At 47.8% G+C, this 18,175-nt stretch overlaps 1 protein-coding gene across 1 annotated transcript in view; it reads left to right on the plus strand.

The window, feature by feature from the left end:
- Window positions 1-1,950: 1,950 nt before the first annotated feature.
- NEXMIF (neurite extension and migration factor) overlaps window positions 1,951-18,175 on the plus strand; it is a 163,950-nt gene continuing 147,725 nt past the window's right edge. Inside the window, 1 exon segment of the mRNA XM_030967345.1 lies at window positions 1,951-2,054. The gene's annotated coding sequence lies outside the window, so the exon portion shown is untranslated.

Raw genomic sequence — 18,175 nt, forward strand, 5'->3', positions numbered from 1 at the left:
CAGGTGCTTCTGGCCATGTTATTCCTGCCCTGGGAGGTGCCTCAGCAGAAGAGCTGCCAAATTTGCTTGTGTGCCTTTGGTGGCACTTTTCAAGGGCACAGCCCCTGTGTGAGGTTGCTGAGGGCAAAACCTGCCCCCAGCTCATTTTGAAAGCAGTTCATGACCACCATCCACCTGTGTGTTTATTTTAGTGAGCACTGCCAGGTGTGCTGTCACCATCTCACCTGACCCTGATTAATTACTTATTTATATTACTCGAATGTTTCTGCCAAGAAAATGACGAGGTAGTGAAACAAAATGCAGCATTACAAACATGCAAAGGCACAGGGACTGAAGTGTGTGATTCCCACAGCAATGTGGTGAGGCTGGAGAGGAAAACCATCACTTGGGATAGGACTGGGAAGTGCTACTTCCCAGAAACTGTGACACCACCTCACTCCGTGGCCTTGGGCAAATCATTTACTGCTGGTCTCAGTTTCTGCACCCCTTCAAGCATGTGCCCTGACACAGTGGGAATGAATAATTTATTCACACGTGATGTATGGCATGTCCTGGTTCTGGGTATTGCTGTTAATGAAGAAAAAATGAGATTAGTTTCTTATTTTGCAATGCTCAAGGTTCATGTGTAAAATGCTCTGAATTCAGAGAGCATTCCATATGTTGTCATATGTTCCTGTTTTTTTGCTGCATGGATGGGGGTCTCTGATGCTGTGGGAACAAGGACTAAAGTGCTTGATACTTTAATATTTTAACCACAGAATTAGCTAATCAATTTTTAGATTGTATGTGTTGTTTAACATGAAAAAGCAACTCAAGCGATAACTTAAGGCTAGAAACCTCTTTCAAATATCACAGTGAACTTAAATAAACCTAAAAGCTAATAGGTGTGGCTGGTTTGCCTTCTATTTGCTAAACCATTCTGTTGACTCAGGAGATGAAATAACAGAAGTTTCCTGCAGTCCCCGGTGCAGAAACTCTGGCCACGGCGGGGATTTATTCACTCTGCGAGGAGGGGAGGATGTTCACGGTGCTCATGTGAGGGTGTCACAGAGACACGGCGGGTCCTGCGATAAGGGGAGGATGTTATCGGCTCACACGCTCTGAGATGTTGGCTCCTGCCTTGACTGTTTGTCGCCCTCCTGCTCGGCAAAAGGCAGCGCCCGGTTTGTCCCTGCCTTCCTTCCCTCGGCGTGCCCGGCATCTCGGCGAGTCCTCAGCCGGCCTGAGATGAGGCAGCCTCCTCCCGGGAATGGGCATCTGAAGGTAAACCACGGTTTTACACGCTGCTATTAATACCGTGATCATGAAAATAAATCAGAAAAGCTGCTGCAAGCCCTAAGGTGACTCCCATATCCACTATGGAGAATTCAGCCAGATGGACAGCGCTGGGAGCCAGTTCCACTCCCGGGCTCCGTGCGCGGGGGGTGACACACGCTCGGCCCATTGTCCCCTCCCCGCCGGCCCGGCCCGTCCGTCCTTCCGTCCTTCCTTCCATCCCCCGGCCCTGCCCGGCGCGCCCGTTCCCTCAGCCCCGGCCGAGCTCTCGGCACCTGCCCGGGCCCGGCGGCGGCCGCGCGCCCTTTATGGCCGGAGCGGGCGCGGTGCGCGCTCCCGCGGGCCGGGCCGGGCCGGGCTGGGCCGGGTGCGCGGGGCGGGCAGCGGGTCCCGCTCCCAGCGAACGAACAATGGCAGCGGCGGCGCTGCCCGGCACCTCCTGAATGGGCGCAGGCCTGGGGGGCGGCGGCGAGGAGGAGGAGGAGGCAGCGGCGGCGGGGCGAGGCGAGGCGGGAGCCGCCGCCCCCATCCTCCCTCCCGCCCTCCGCCCGTCCCTGCGCAGGGAGCGCGGGGCCGGGGGCCCGTCCGTGGGGCGGCGGCGGCGGCGGCGGCGGCGGCGGGGGAAGGGGCGGGGGCCGGCGGCGGGAGGCGGGGGGCCGGGGGCGGGCGCGTCCACCTGCGCGCGCCGGGCCCCGGGCGCATGGAGCAGCGCTGAGCCGCAGCACCGGCAGCGCCCGGCGGGCGGGGGACCCCCGCTCCATCGCGGGCCCCGCGCCGAGGTGAGTCCCGCCGCGGCGGAGCTTCAGCCACACACAGCCCCCCTCCCGCGCCGGCACACCGCGGGGGCAGCGGGGAGGAGGAGGAGGAGGGGATGCTGATGGCAGCGCCGGCCTGCGCGGAGGCCTGCGGGGAAGTTGCGGGGTGTGCGTGTGTGCGAGGGTGGTCTGAGGTGACGGGGGGGGGGCGGCAACTTGGCGCCGTGTCCCCCCCCGGGCAGGTGCAGCGCGGGGCGGGGGCGCCGCCCCGCCGGGCCCCCGGCGGCCGCGGGGGCCGCGCTTACTTCAGCCTCGGCCAGAACAAAAACATAATGAAGGAGGGGGGATGGGATTTTTATTTTTATTTAAGGGGAAAAAAAAAAAAAGCCCCAGCCCTGGGAGTAGCTGTCACCGCGCGCATTAAACTAGAGAACTGGCTAATCAAATAAAACTGGCTCATTGTCTGAAACTCTATCCCAGCGCAAAATGCGGCTGTGAATGTAATTAACCATCTGTCTGGCGGGCGGCGGAGCGCCGGGTCCGTGCGGTCGGCACCCGGGCGCTGCCATCCCCGAGCCGCGGGATGTGCCCGGTGTGCGTGTGCGAGGAGGATGCCGGAGCCGGGGGGGGGAACGCGATCCTTCCTCGGCCCCGAGGCGAGCGAGCGATGCGCGGCGCGATGGATGAACCCAAACAAGCCGTGGGGTTCCGGCGGTGAGCGCCGAGGCGATCGGTGGTGCCGTGGGTGCTGCCCCGGCGCGTTCCGCCTCCCGCGGGGAAGCCGCGCAGGATGGGTGCGTGCGCGGGGGATCCGCGGCCGGGAGCCGTGGGTGGATGCGTGAGGCCGGAGGGAGCGGTGCGCCTGTGCGAGCCGAGGCCTCCTCAATGAGCCTCTTGCGGGAAAACAAAACGGCTCCGCGGTCCTTAAATCCTCCCGGAGGTTTTCCCCCCGTTTCCGCCCGGCGGTTCGCTCGTCCCCCCTGCCCCGAAACCTCTGTGCAGCCATCAACATCCTGGTACTCGGAGGTACCTGCTGGCATCGCTGGAGCGGCGTGGTACTGCGGTAACACCGAGCCCGCGGCACACGCTGCTGCCAGCGCGGCTCGGTGTGTGCCTCTACACACGCTCCTGCCTCTCGCTTTGCTGTTTGAATTTTTTTTTTTGGTGGTTTAGTAAAGGAATAATACAGAGGCTAAAAAAATAGCGGCAGCGCTCAAGCAGGTAGGATGCAATTTAAAGTCACTTCAGCTAATACCCCATGCAAGACTGCATTTGTTAAGGTATGTGAGCTGTGCAGAAGGCAGCAGTCTTTAGTGAATCACTTTTGAAAAACAAATACTTGACAAAAGAACCAGACCTGCTAAATGGATAACAATTATGTAAGCCTATAGTAGGTTTTGATGTATGTCAAGTCTGTTAAATAAATCAACCTGTTCAGTGAATAAATCTGCTCTGCACCAATGCTTTATTATAATTTTTTTTAAAGGAGAGTAAACCAGTGTATTTAAGACGTTTTTACAGTGTGAATCTCGTGGCCAAGCCCCATAGCCGCCAGTGACACAAGACAAATCCGTGGGGAGGGTGGGGTGCAGGAGCGTGGGGAGGGATAAGGTGGATATTAAAAATACACAAAGATGTGCATAAGGATTCCTAGTGATAAAATTCTCACTGATCCATGTCTTGATGGAGTATTTGCTTTGCAGTGGCAATGGCCCATACAAAGCTACATTGATTTAGCTTGCTCTGTTCACGATGGCAGTTCTGGTGAATAATTATTTTCCCAAAAGCCCTAACCAAGGGAAGAAAGAGAGTCCCTGCTTGGCCTACACAGTAGTACAGTATCTTTGAAAGCGCGTATCCGGCTGCAAATAAAGAGAGCCAGTTCAAGTGTTACTACACTCAGCAGGAATAAAAGGGAGGCAGAAAAGGGGAGCACCCGGCCGCCTTCCCCGTGTGCCTCGTCCCCCCTTCCCTCTCTGCTCCTCTGCTCAGCTTTGGGGGTGGGGAAGGGGGATTTTTGTGGGTTTGTTTTTCCTTTTTTTTGTGTGTGCTTGCTGTTGCCTTTTGGAGGCGAGGCTCTGGCAGCCCGCTTAAAGGTTGAGTTCTGAATGCTGAGGAGTCTCTTTCAGATTGAAAAAAAAAGAGAAGAGGTTGTGGCCCGTGGGTTTTAACTTCCAAACTGGGACAGGGAGTACGGCTGTGTGGGGCAGTGCCTCGGTGGTGTCCTTCTCTTTTGAGATGGTGAGGCCTCGTGGATGGTTTTGTGATGGGTCACGTGTGTATCTTTTTCCTGGCTCTGCAAAGAAACGTAGGAGAAGGCTCAAATGTGCTTGCAGGACCAAGAAGGCCCCAGGCTTGGGCAGAAAGTGTTCCCAGACAAAGGGGTCTGCCTCAGGTTGGATCCTGGGTGTGGGAGCCAGCCATCGATGCGAGGTGCATTTTTTGGATATTAAAGCTTTTCCATTGTAGCAGCAACCCAACCGTGCTGCTTTCCCCCAGCACAGCAGTGAACCACCCCCTTGAAGTTTATGCCCTGTTGCAAACAAAAAGCAGCATTAGGAAATAATCTTTTCCTTGGGCAGAATCCAGGGAGGAGAGCCATGGATGCTCCAGGCCTTGCCCTGGTCCGTGTGTGGGGGTTCTTTGATGCTGCCACTGCTGAGTTTGTGTTTGGCCCTGAGAGAGGCTGGGCACCCTGACTGTTTACCAGAGTAAAATTGCTCTTGCTTCTCAGTAATGACAGCTTTTGGTCTGTGAGGGTATTTAAAAAAAATATATTTTGAGAATTGGGAGCAAAATAATTGTTATGTAATCCACCTGTTATGTTCAAAGTCCTGTTTTCCACCTGGGAGAGGATTGCACTATTTTATTTTCATGCTAGATCTTTGTGTACTTTTAGCCCCGCTTGAGTTGGCTTTATAATCATTACCTGTGTGTACAGTCAGGTGCTTGACGAGCCTGATTTTGTGGATGCTGCCAGCAGTGAGTAAATGAGCCATGTGGCATAAAACTGAGCAAGCCATGTTTTGTTGGAACCTTGCTCTTCCCTCTTTTCTCTGAGCTGGTCGTACACGCCCCTGGTGTCACCTGTCACCTGTGCAGGGGTCTGAGCTGTTCCAGCACAAGGATCCACCTGATTTCTTACCTGTATGTGCTGTGAGAGGCGTGGTGGCATCTCAGCCTTTTGGGGTTTGATTTTAAGGCTCCTGGGTGCTGTTACAACCAAACATTAAATAATTGCCATGTGTTGTATCATGTAGAATGCAGTGAGTTACAGATGCTGAAGATGATGGACTGCCTTGAGCATCCAGATGCGGGGATTTGCCTGAAGGATGCAGGAATTGAATGTAAAACCTGTCCTGCTGGGGGTTGGTAGCACTGCTGACCTGCCTGTGGACACGAGGAGAAATGGGGAGTGTTTGGGGAAGCTGAGCCAGAGGGAAGCTTGCAGGAGGAGCCCTCAGCTCTGCAAATGAGAGTTGAACCCTTATCCTTAGCACATTGTCCGAGGAACAGCCAGGGGAAGTGGCTCTGGTGCTCTGGACTGTGGTGGTAGTGCTGGGTGGATTTTGTTTGCAGTTCAGGGGAGTAGCATGTAATCTGTGTAATGCTGCTTTTGTGTGCCTCTATTGCAAATTGATGTCTGGGGAATGACATGAAGCAAAGGCTCTAGACCAGCGGGTCTGTGATATTTTTGTAGCAATGTCTTTTTATTCAAAGCAGGTGTCATGGAGATCTTTCATCCCAGGATTTCTTTCATCCCTGGCGTTTGTTAGCTTGTGTTAAAACTTTAAATCTTGAGAATTTCTTCTGTGCAGAAGGTGTTCCTCATGTTGCTCTGGCATGGGCTGAGCTATGATTATGCAGTCTCCAAAGAGTGACACGGATGAGGTGGATCTGTGTCTGCAGGGCTACGTCAGCCCTGTGAATAACCCAGGGACTGGCCCAGTGCCCTCCAGTCCCAGGCAGGGTCTGTGCCAGCCCAGCTGGAGGAGCTGCACAGGGACCTGGGGGTGGGCAGCACTGGGGCTGTTGTCCCTGAACCCTTAAGCATTCAGGAGGTGATTTATGCCCAGCAGTCTGAGCTCGTATTTGCAGTCTTGTTTGCCTTTAAAAAAGCTTTTGACTATGAGATAACTGATTTGCTTAATTTATCCAAGCTCTTGTCTCGATAGATTCTCCATGATGGAGAATTCTGCCGGCTAATTGTTGCCTTTCACTGATCTCATCCACATCTTTGTTTTGTGCTGCATCTTCAGAGTCTGGGTGGATGTGTCACTAGAAGTTTCTGATCTGTCTCCTTGTGTTCATTTACTGGTGGTGCTCCCTGCTGGGAAGGTGGAACCACAGTCTGCTGGCCCAACAGCATTGCTTCTGCTTGGACCCCAGCTAATTAATTACCCCATCAGTTTAACACCTTTCTGAATTGTCCCTATCAGCACTGTGATCTGTCTCTGCCAGCAGCTTTGTTTTCCTCAGGCATCAGACCAGGGTGCCTCTATTAAGAGGTCTGACCACCTCGAGAGGTGTTGCAGTGCCAGTCTCTGTGTCACTGGGGCTGGCAGAGCTTGTGGGCCTGGCCTTGACACCAGTTTGGGGTTTTTCTCCAATTTATGAGCTTCCTCCTCTTGCTGCTGTGGGGTTTCTGTGGTGCAGAGGGGGCTCCTGGTGGTGGGTTTGGTGTGAGGCTCCCTTCCTGCTTTGTGGTGTTCCCTGCTGGTGTCTGGGGCTGTTCCACTCTGCTCCAAGGCTCTTGGAGAGAGGAGAGTCAGGATTTCTAAAACAGCCCCAAACAGCTGAGGCGTTTTCTGCCTCTGCTCTCCCTGGGGTGGGAGCTCCTCACAAATTAAACCCCAGCATTGTCACTGTGCTTTTCCTGATGTGCTGAAACTGCTGAGAAGGTGGTGGTGCAATGGGACTCTGACATTTTTGAGGGTGTTTGGACACTCAGATGGAGGTTACCAGGAAAATGAGCTCCTGTGGATCTCACAGGACCCTCAGGAATGCCAGGACCTGGCTTGGGGTGCTCAGAGTACTCCTGAGAACTTCTTGGTTGTTTCATTCCCAGCATGAGACCTGGGTCCTGGGGAGGGCTTGGGCACAAATTCCCAGCTCTTTGCCAGTTCCATTCCAGGTGAGGTCTCTGCCACGCTCTGGAGCTGCTTTTGGAGCTGTGTCCTTGTTAAAAAAGATCAGATTCCTTTCCTCGCACTTGGGAGGATTTTAATTGTCAGTTACAGCACAGGGGAACCAAACGTGGAAAACACAAGTTCTGTGGGTGAATTTTGTTTCCTGCACAATGTCCCAATGAATGAGTCTTTGATGGAGGAGAGAAGCTGAAGCCTTATGAAGGGCCTGTTTATTGGCATTAATTATTTTTTATTAGTTACAGCATCCGTAGTCCGTTGGCAGTGGAAGAGCCCAAAGTAAGAATATTAATTCTTCAGAAGTTTTTCAAAGCTTGCATTTTTCATAAGAAGCTTGTGAAGCTTCAAATCTAAAGCTTCCAAAGCCTTTTTTTTTTTTTTTTTATTCTTCAGAAGTGCCACTGAAGCTCTTTTTTTTTTTTAATTTCTTGTATTTTAGCTGAAACTATGAGTTTTACACATGGAAAAAAAAAATGGTTCTTTCCCATCCACTGCATTGGCCCCAATTTTCAGGTCCCTGGCTGGGTCAGCTAAGCCCTGTGCAAGCATCAGCAGTGCTCTGGAGAGCAGGTGGGGACCCTGTGCTCCTGATTTTCTATCCTTTTCCCCCTCTGGCTGGGGTTTTACTTGGTGGCTGAAGCACAGATGGGTGTGGAAGGTGGATTTGTTTGTGACTGGCCAGTCTGGACAATACTTGACCTTCCCAGCTGTTGAATAACTTCAGAGAAATACTGAACTCTTCATGGGAGCGAGGAGGGTGGCTGGGAATTTACCCAGTACAGAGGGAATCTGGTGTCTGTTTGGCCAGCAAAGCAGCTTTTTTTTTTTTTTCCTGGTAGCCTTGCAAGGTCATGTTTTAATACTCTGAATGTGAATTGAAGGGTCATGCTGGTGTTTCCAGTGGTAATACAGATGGATGCTGGATCTTATTTCATATTGCTCCAGGGAATGGAGCAATTAGTAATCTTGGCTCTCTCTGAACCTCGAGGGGGAAAATGAAAATTGCCTTTTTCAGGGTGGTCACTGTTCTCATTTGCATGAAAAAACTGTTGGGGAGCAGGGTGATTTTAGCTACAAAAAGTTGTGGTGTGAGTTTTTTTGTTTAATGTTACTGCCAGCATTACTTGGACCGGTTAACTTCAGTGACAGCTGTGCCTTTAACGTGGCAAGATGGGTGGAATTTTTGGGAAGACCAGAAGGGAAAGTGCTGCTGACCACAATTTTTCAGCTCACATTAAAGCAAACCAGCAAACCCCAATCTCCCACTGGCTCTGTAGGGAGCAGCACGCAGTCATTTCCCATGGTTTGCTTATGCCTGCCTCTGAGGAAATCTCCTGTATCAAAATCACCTGTCCATGCCATGTGAGAGAGAGCCAGAGATTCATTCTGGAGTCCATGGAGCATTCAGTGCCAGCTCGTGCAGGAATTCAGCTGCTCTGGCACAAGCTGAATTGTGCCATGGGTACAGAGGAGTTCAGAACAAATAATTGTCCTAACCCTGTAACCTTCCCTTACTTAATTGTCTTATTTATCTGGTTAGCTCATCATTTGGTGGAGAGGGTTTGTAGTGCAGGGAGAGGGGTTTTGTGTATTGTGGCTGTTTTTTTGTTAATTTGGCTGTTTCTTTGGGTCATTTCTGCTCATTCCTTGCCTGCTGCTTGCTGGGTTTGAGCACTCAGCAGTTACCAGCAGCAGCTTTTTGGGAGGTGGATGGATGGGAGGCTGGGCAGGCCACTGGGTTCCCAAGGAGCTTCTGGTGTGAAAGAATGAATTTTTGAGAGGCTTGATTGCTCAGCATCACAATTTGTGGCTGTTTTAGGCAGCACAAAGTTGTGTTTCAGGATTTCCATTCAGGTTAGAGCTGCTGTCCCTGTGCAGTGTTGAGCCAAGAACCACGTGCTCCTTACAGTTCTCTCTTCTTCTGCAAAGGGTGTTTGAGCTGCTGCTTAATCATCAACAGGGTCTGGTGCTGATCCCAGCCTTTGGAAGCATTTCTGGCTTTGCAGGAAGGATGGCACTGGTTGTGCTGCAGAGCTGGAGCTCCTTAGTGACTGATGTGTTGGCTGTTCTGTGAATTACTGATCCTGATTGCTGGTGTGTGGAATTACAGCTTCCCATTCATGAGCTCAGCAAACCCTGGTGTCTCAGGTTCTCTCTGGGTTTTTTCCCTATAAACTACATCCTCCTTTCCTCCCTTGTTTGTGGTGTTCACTGTCCATGCACAATCTGTGTTTATTATCACTAGGATGAGTTCAAGACTTCCTGAAGGTTGGTTCAGGGGGAGCTTGGAAGCATCTTGGATTAACTTTTCACCCACTGCAGGTGGTCTGGAGGGGTTGTTGGGTAAAATGAGTGGTTTGGGAATAAAAACAAAACAGCCTCAATGCCAGCAAAGAGCCAAGAGCAGGAGTGGAGGAAGGTGGCTCCTAGGAAGGGATTTCAGTGAAAGTGGTGGGGGAAAGAGGAAAATGCTGCCTAAATTGTGTTTTGAAGCTTTTTGGCCTGGTGTGGTATGGGGAAAGTCTTCATCTGCATTGTGATCAGTGAGTTTGTGCATGGTGGAGTCCAAATATTGTATCAGAAATGCTTAATGACTGTCTTGTGCCTTAAACCTCATGTGAAGGCAGAAGGGTTATGTTCCCCACTGCAATGTGCAGGAAAGCTAAAATATCTGCAATCTGCAGCTGACAATATAATTGATGAGTTCTCACCCTGCATTCCTGGCTGATGTTAAAACAAAAGGCAGTTTAAGAGTATTACAATATTTAGATAATCTACATAAAGTATATTGTATCTATACAATACATAATTTTATTTAAGGGCATTAACCTATATTATATTCTGTTATTCAGTTAGGCCTGGGCATGTGCTGAAGGGGCTGTGTTAAATCACTCCTGCATTTGTGAGGGTCAGGTTGAAAACTTGATGTGTAGCTGGGAGTTTAGTCGGTATTTTTGTTATTTTGTTGATACCTTCATCCCCCTGCCTGCATTTATGGGTACAGCCATACCCTGTGGTGGTGCCTGCTAAACTTGTTATCTGTGGCTGGTTCAATAATTTCTCTTTGGGGCAATATAAAGCTGCTTAAATACAAATGACAAGAGGGGAGCAGAGGGGTTGGAATGAGCATTTCCAGGTCTGATGGGGGCTCTGCAGGGTCCTGCTCAGGGTCCCCAAATGCTTCACACCCTGCTCTGTCTATCCTTGAGCAACTTCTGTGCATTGCATGGTAAATGGAAGTCAAAATAGTTTGTTTGATGTTATTTATTCAAATCTGGAAAGGATGGTTGTGCAAAGACCAAAGAAAAATGGTTTTAGTCTGACAAATGCCAAGGGTTTTTGTTTTGTTTTTAAAGCCCAAACAAACCCTTTGGGATCCTTGGCTGGGTATATAATAGCATGAAATACACCATTCCTTTCATTCTGCTCCCTAAAAATCTAATTTTTTATGCATTTAAAGTGGGAGTTGAGGCAAAAACAGAGTTTAGCTCTGTTGACCTATATTTATGAAAAGAGAAGGCTTGCTAAGTGTTGCAAGAAAAGAATATATAGTGCTGTTGGTATACTCTGACAAAATGTACACGCATACTAAAACCACTTTTGGGATTCTTCATCTTCTTACTGAACGTTTAAGCCCTTTCCAGCCAGATTCAATCCATTTTTGCAGTTCATGGCATGTGTATTCAGGCTGCCATTAATAGCCATGAGGCATCAGTGAAGGAGGGCAGCAAAACAGGGAGTCTGGGGTAAGCAAGGGAGGGTGGTGGTGCTGAAACCCTCCCTGATCCCTAGGTTTAAAGGTGAATTTTTTTCCCCTGTTTCCTTTTTGTTATTTTGTTTTTTAATTCAGCCCACTCTCTATAAAGTGCAGTTTAATGGTTATCATGCTGCTTGTTGCATAACTGTGGCACAGATGTTATTTTTTTGTAATGTTGCCTGACATATTTAAAAGGGAAAGAGAGGAAGGGAATTTATACCCTTTGGAGATGAATATGTGGAGCCTATTAGTCTTAAAAAAAGTGTGAAGAGCTAGATAGAGCTGGAGCTGGCACATCTCTGAAAGGCTGATCTGTGGAGTGGAGCTCTTCAGATAAAGAACGAAGGTGTTTTATCTTCTGGAATTTGTTGTGTGTGTTACCAAACAGCCTAAAACCCAACCTTGGTGGGGTATGTAATGTTTAGGCACATGATTAAATATTTTATGGGACTGAGACCAAATCCAAATGCATATTTAATAAAATGCTCTCCAGAATTAAGTTGTATGGGATAATGAGTGGTGGTGCTCAGAGTTAAAGGATGTGGAGCTGAAATACCTCGCTCAGCATGGGCAGTGCTCAATGTGTGTTTATTTCACTGCAGCTGCAAACAACACCTTTAAAGTTGCTTTCTTATGAAGCTTTGACTGAGAAAATACAGTTAGGAGTACAGTTTTAGCAGAAAGAAAAAAAAGGCATTCAGGCCTAGCATTTCTGGGTGGAATAGGCATGAGAACATGAAATCATCTCTTTTTGGCATTTCTTAACGACATAAGAAGTTCTAAAATAGTAGAAATGCAAATAAGTAGAGTGAAAATGGTAGATGCTGTATTTATATTTATTTATGTATAATAACAGAATGCCTGGTGTTTCAGATCAGCACAGTGTGCCTGGATTCTCAGAGTATTTGTTTTATAAACAGGGATGAAGCTGCACAACGCACCTCTCCCTGCTCTGCAGAGGAGCAAAGCAGCTCACAGGGCAATTAATGACCTGCTAGAAATGCAGTTGGGAAGTGAACCCCAGAATCTTGGCTTCCCAGCCCTTGTTTGAGCCTGTCGGGATAACTGGGATAAATTGATAAGGGGGAAAGAGGAGAGACGAGGGAGATGTGACACCCACTGTCATGGAGCATCTTTTTGAAATTGTGGAATAAATATAATTCAAATGATTCTTCTAAAAGAACTTGAAAAAACCCCAGGTGAACAGTTACAAAAACAAACAGAATGAAACCTGAGAGTGTTTTTGACTTGTTTCTGCCTAGGGCAAGACATTTAGGTTAGGTTTTATTTTGCTTTTGCTCTGCCCTTTGCCCCTCCCCCTTGCTGGGTTACCTACTACAGGAAATAACAAATTAGGCAAAAGAAATCCTAAATTACAGTTGGAGGAGGCAGGAGCTGCTGTGTGAGGGTAAAACTGCAGAGGCTCAGGTGTAAATTGGAGGGCAGTCCTTGTGCCTGGGATTTTCTTCCCCAAGGAGCAGGTGGGCTGTGAGTTCATCCCTTCCTCCTCGCTCCATCAGAGGCAAGGCTTCCTCACCTGGCAGGGACACAGCTCCAGGGGTGGGAATTTCCTCCCTTTCCAGCCCATGCAGCGTTTGGTGTGTGGTGCTCTGGAAACATCCTCTTCTGGCTAAGGAAAGGATGGAAAATACAGGGCTGAAATAGAAGGTTGGTGCTGATGCAAGCTGTGTTTACTTTTGAAAATTCAGTTTATTAAACTCAAGGCTGCAGAACTCCAGGGATCAGTGATGCTGTCTGAACATCACCTTCCGCACCGCACAAGCAATTTTTCAAAATTACTTTTTTAATTAAAAGTTGTATCGGTTTAACGCGAGTTAAAGGAAAGTTCACAGGCTTAGCATCGTCTGAAACATGCTGCAGATTTGGGAAAGAACCTTTCCCTGCCTTCTGAAAGTTTATCCAAAATAGTGAATATGCATGGGAAGAGAGGGAAGTCTCCTCCTGGACTGGATTGCAGGGTGAAGGTATTTATTGATTATATCAGTCCAGCTCCGCTTCCATTACCTTCAGAAGGAGCTGCAGAGCAGCAGAGTTGGAATATGAACATAAGGAAAACAAGGAGGACTCGAGGTACAGCAGAGGAAAGTCAATACAGAGCTTATTTAAATGTCAGCTGCCTGCAAGAGCTGTGCTCCAAAGCTGTGAGCAGAGATTAGGGCTGGGAGGGAGGGAGGTGGCTGGGCAAGGCTGCTGCTGGGGGCAATGCCTGCACCAGGAATATGTTAAGGAGGGAGAAGGAAATGCTGACTGAAAATTGCATCTGACAATTAGTTGTGAGCAGCTAATTGGAGAAGTTGTGTGGCTCTTGGGCAGGGGAAGCCTGTGACTGTGCTTGGTGGGCGATCTGATCCATGTTAACAGTGTTATTCATCAGCGCTGCTGACAGGGATAAGTGACACCCATTACAAATCTGTTTACTACCTCTAGATAATGTATTTAGTTCCTGAATGTATGTGCAGGGTAGGGAGTGTCTGTGAGCACAGGGTTTCTGGAATTTTATAGAACTATAGAATATCCTGGGTTGGAAGGGGCCCACAGGGACTTTGAGCCCAACTCTGAGCCCTTTGAATCATTTTAAATCACATTGACTTTATTTTCCCAATAGGTCAGAGTTGTAATTTTGTGGCATTTGTCAATGTAAGGGGTTTTGTATTTGGGGGAGAGCTTGAGCAAAAAAATTACTGTTCTGTAGAAGAATTGCCTGATTCTGAATTTCATGGCCATTTTTGTTTTGGAAAGTTAGCCACTAATTACGTGCTGTAATAAGAAGTAGTTTTCTTACTGTTGTGCCAGAAATAAAATTAGGTTGAGCACTCTAACGTAGGAAACATTATTGGAGTCAACCTCCAAGATGTTGCCCTTGGGGGGTCATGGTTGGACTTGATGATCTTGGAGGTCTTCTCCAACCCAAATGATTCTGCACAGTCCTCAGCATTTTGGGCAGGACTGGAGGTGAGAAAGATGGAGTGCTGTAGCTCATTGTAACCCAGCCAAGTTTTCCTTTGTTTTGTCAGCCTCGTGCTTCATTCTGAATGGAGTTTGGTGGTTTTGTCTGCAGGGGGGTGAGTGCCTGGTGCATGTGAGAGCCAGAGCACGCCAAGGCTTTGGCATCCAGCCCCTTCTGGCACTGTTGGTTCCTTGGCACAGCCAAACTTCGTGCTAACCCTGATCAGAACCTGTGTGGTGTACCAGGTGCTTGCTGAGACCATGACCTTGGGAGCAAAGGACAAAACAAACTCTGGTTTGGATGCGTTTCATCTACATAAACTCACAGCAAGAAGCCTTTGTGCTCTTACCAGCCATCCCTTAGGGTCTCACTGCCTGCAAAGGCGCATTTACTGAAAAACACCCCAGCTCTGCACGTGATCCTCTCCTGCAGGGAGGATGGGAGAGCAAACACCGTGTGATGAGCTCTGTTTGCACTCTGTGATGCTCTTCTGAGCAGAAGGCCTCCCACAGAAGACACTTTATTGTCCAGAAGGGCAGGTGGCCACGCTGGGCAGGCAGGGATTTTGCAAGTTGGTGGGATGTGCAGCAGTGGGCTAAAGTTGCTGTCCCTCTCTCTGGCATTGGCTTTTATTTTCCAAAAGGTGTGATGACAGCAGAGCCGTGGACAAGGGAAGTAGGTTTGCATTTAAAATACACAGGAGGTCCCACTGAGCCAGCGTTGACTTCTCTCTTGGCCCTGTAGCAGTGCCATCACTGTTCACCCCTCTTGTTTAATGGGATTATTAATATGGATGTGTTTGCTTCCCAGGAGTGTCCTGAAAATCAGTTAAAGTTGGAAAAGTGTGTTGGAGAACTCTCTCAGTACTGCTTTAAAAATTTAAAAACCTTAAAAATTTAAATTAAAAAAAATTAAAATCTTCTTGATTTCTATTAGTAAGAAGAAGTTTAGCTCCTCCTCTGCTGGAGCTTCCTCCTTGCATTTTTCCTATTGCTTGTGTGTGGTATCCCACGGCTCTTCAGTCTGCATCCTGCTTTATAAAATGTTACATTTTATCCTGTATTGGAGAGTCAGATTTCCAGTATGTATTTTATTACACAGAATGGGACTAGGAGGCAACCTTCAAAAAATGGGCTGTATAACTTCTTCCCCTTCAGATGACACAGAGGAGTTCTCATGCTTAATTGAAAGGTTCAGGATTCTATTTTCAAGACTTCTATTCCAGTGAAAGGTGGAGAGCTCTTTTTGCAGATTACTTGTGGCCAGGACTGATTTCTTGTCCAAAAATTAGACTCCTTTAGCAGTTTTTTCAAAAGGCAGCTGGGGAGCCAGTGTCAAGAGGGGGTCGAGTTGAGAAGAACACTTTCTGTAGCATTTAAATGAGATATTTCTTGGAGGGGATCCTTGCAAGGGGGGTTATCTGTAGGTGGTGTTAAAATCCTTGGATGTTACTGGAAGTTGGATTGGAGATGAAGGGAGGGAACAAGGATGTGAATGCTGGGAGGAGTGAAGAGTTTGCTCTTGCAGGGCAAGGGAACACGGCACCTTCTCCCTTACAACTCTCACCTGAAGCCCATGTTTCTTTCCCCTCATGGATTTTTTTGGTTCTCCTTTGGTTGTCTTTCCCTTCAGTATCAAAGCTGCATCCCCTGAAGGTTGTCTTGGCTTCTGGTGCCTGAGTTCACCCAGGGAATGAGATGAAACAAGACAAACTTGGTTCTAATCGCTCTCGTCTAATTCTGCTGCATAATGGAGATGAGCAGTACTTACATAACAATATCCTGGGATGTTAATAGATTTAATAACCCAGAAAGGTGGGAAGAGGTTCTGAATTACCTACAAAATGGCATCTAACTAATGAAGTTTACGGGAAGCTCATCTCTTTGAAGGAGAGTCAGATGGTAGGAGCGAGACTTCTGCATATGCTCCGAAGAGGAGACAAAATGAAGCTGCCTGTCCTAATCAGAATAAAACTCCCATTAAAAATAAGTTCTGAGGTGCTGTTGGATTATGCCAGTAATAAGGGCTTCTAATTCAAGTCTTGCAAAAATGTAAACAACACAGACTCCTTTAGATTAAACCTTTTTTTTCCAAGTGTTGATATGTTCCAATCTTGGGGATTAGAACTCTGTATGTGCCCAGCGAAAACAATGGGTTCATTAATGCTGTTTTGTTAGACCTTGCCCCCCTCTTGCCATGGTGATAAGGGACCTTAATTAGATCCCAGAACAAATGCTGGGGAGCTTGACAAAAAGGAGAAACATGGGGAGGGGGTGGAGAAATACTGAGATGTTGTTAGCAGATACATGCAGAGAGCTGCATCCTGCAGAGGAGAGACTGTGCTTTATGGAAAACTCTGCATTTCCTTCCCAGGAATTCCCACAGCCTGTGCTGCTGGGCTGGGAACATCCATGGGCAGTGTGTAGGACTGGCACTGGCAGCTCCCTGCACATCAGATCCTGCTCCATGGGCCGGGAGAGGGGACTGTGGGTTAAAAATGTGCATTCCTGAATCTGTGCTGGATGCTGCTGGGGCTCCCCACGGGAAAGGGTCAGACCATCGGGTCGATTCATGTGTTGGTTTGTGAACAAGAAAATGTCTGTGTGGGGAGCCTTGGGAAGGGAGAAGGAGGAGGATTCAGAGGATTTTTATGAATACCTTCAGCAGAGAGGGTGTAGGCAAAAGGGGGGGAATTGTGGTGCTAAACAGTGGAAAGGAAGGTTGGCAAATAATCTGGGAAAAAGAAGAGAGCTTTCTGTGAGGAGCAGATCTCCATGTGGTTTCAAAAAGCAAGCATGCAGAAACATGGGCGTTAAAAATTAAGAAATGCTGGGTTATTCTGTTTGTTTTCTATTATTGGGTGCTCAGGTTACGCCTTCAAAACCTCCTGTGCCATCGCTGGAGGTAGAACATTAACTTCAGGTTAAAATCCCAGCTTCTCATTAACTGCATTTCCAGTCTGAAATCGGAGGACCGTGGCTATCAGCTCTCATACCTTTGTCTCCAGTCTTAAATTACCTGCTGCCTGATTAGTTGTACTTCATAATTATTCCTTACTTAAATTACCTTTCAATAAAATAAGACTGTCTCTTTGAGTTTCTCGTAGGAAGTGTGTTTTTCTGGCCGTAAGACAGTTGTTCTCTGAGCAACTAATTTATTAATTTATTTTTATTTTCATGTCAGGTTTTCTGTATCACAGTGACATGTCTTGGTACACAGGTGAAGATGTTTCAAGTGAAATTTATTGCATTACAAGATGATGCATAAAAGCCAACCCTGTTGTCAAGGTCTATCAAGCAGTTTAAAGCTTGGAATTGGATCTCTGTCTAGCCTAATATTTTAGAAACTTTTAAGTAAGAACAAGGTGTAATTCCTCTATTTTGAAAAATAGGCCTCTGCAAAGCATGCATCAAACCTGCCAGCATTTTAGTAAATATATCAAAAAGCAAATTCAGGTGCCTGTAGACCTACATCTCATTTAAACACATTATTGTAGGTGCTAAAGTAATCCTGTGAGAGGCAGGTGTTATCTCTGAGTAAACACAGAACTGTCCATCAGGCCTGATGATGTGGGAGTGCCTCTGTGTGATCTCACTGAGCTCCCTGAGCCTGGGGAAGCAGCAGGAATGAGCTGTGTGGCACCAAAAGCTGCTGGGTTTGGTGTTTGTGCCAGTCCCTTCTGAGCTGCTTGGGTTGGGACAGGGTTTGGTTATCAGGAGTGGAAAAGCTCCAGGTATCAAGGCGTGCTGCCCTGCCCAGGGTGGCTCTGACAGTGTTGCAATGGGCCCATTTTAACAACGGTAGTTTTTTTTTTCCTGAAATGTGTTCAGAAAAGAGAAACTATTTGAAGTGTGCTAAGTACGAGATGTCTTGCATTTTCTTACTCATCCACTCTTTCTGTGTGTTTCCAATACCTCTCTTTAGGATGTTTATTCAAGGTTAACAGAACCTTCTTTACAGTGCTTGCTGTTCTTTCAAAACCCTGGCATTCATTATTTTTTAATTTATCTAGAGAGCACGGTGGCCTTAAACTTCCAGGACTATCCAGAATTAGTTTCTGTTTTGCAAGAACAGAAAGTGGCTTCTCTTTGGAACTGAATGGGAACTGAGGTGGTCCAGTTTAAGTTTGCCAATTTTCCTTTGCAGACTGAGAGTGACTGTTTAAGCTTAAGCAAGTTGTAAGGGTTATAAAGGCAATTTCATGGAGCCTCAATGGAAAGGAATTTCAGATAAATACATACAAGATGACTGTAGTTTTAGTAACATTAATAAA

Source organism: Camarhynchus parvulus, chromosome 4A (genome assembly GCF_901933205.1).
Source record: "Camarhynchus parvulus chromosome 4A, STF_HiC, whole genome shotgun sequence".
Classification (NCBI taxonomy): Eukaryota; Metazoa; Chordata; class Aves; order Passeriformes; family Thraupidae; genus Camarhynchus; species Camarhynchus parvulus.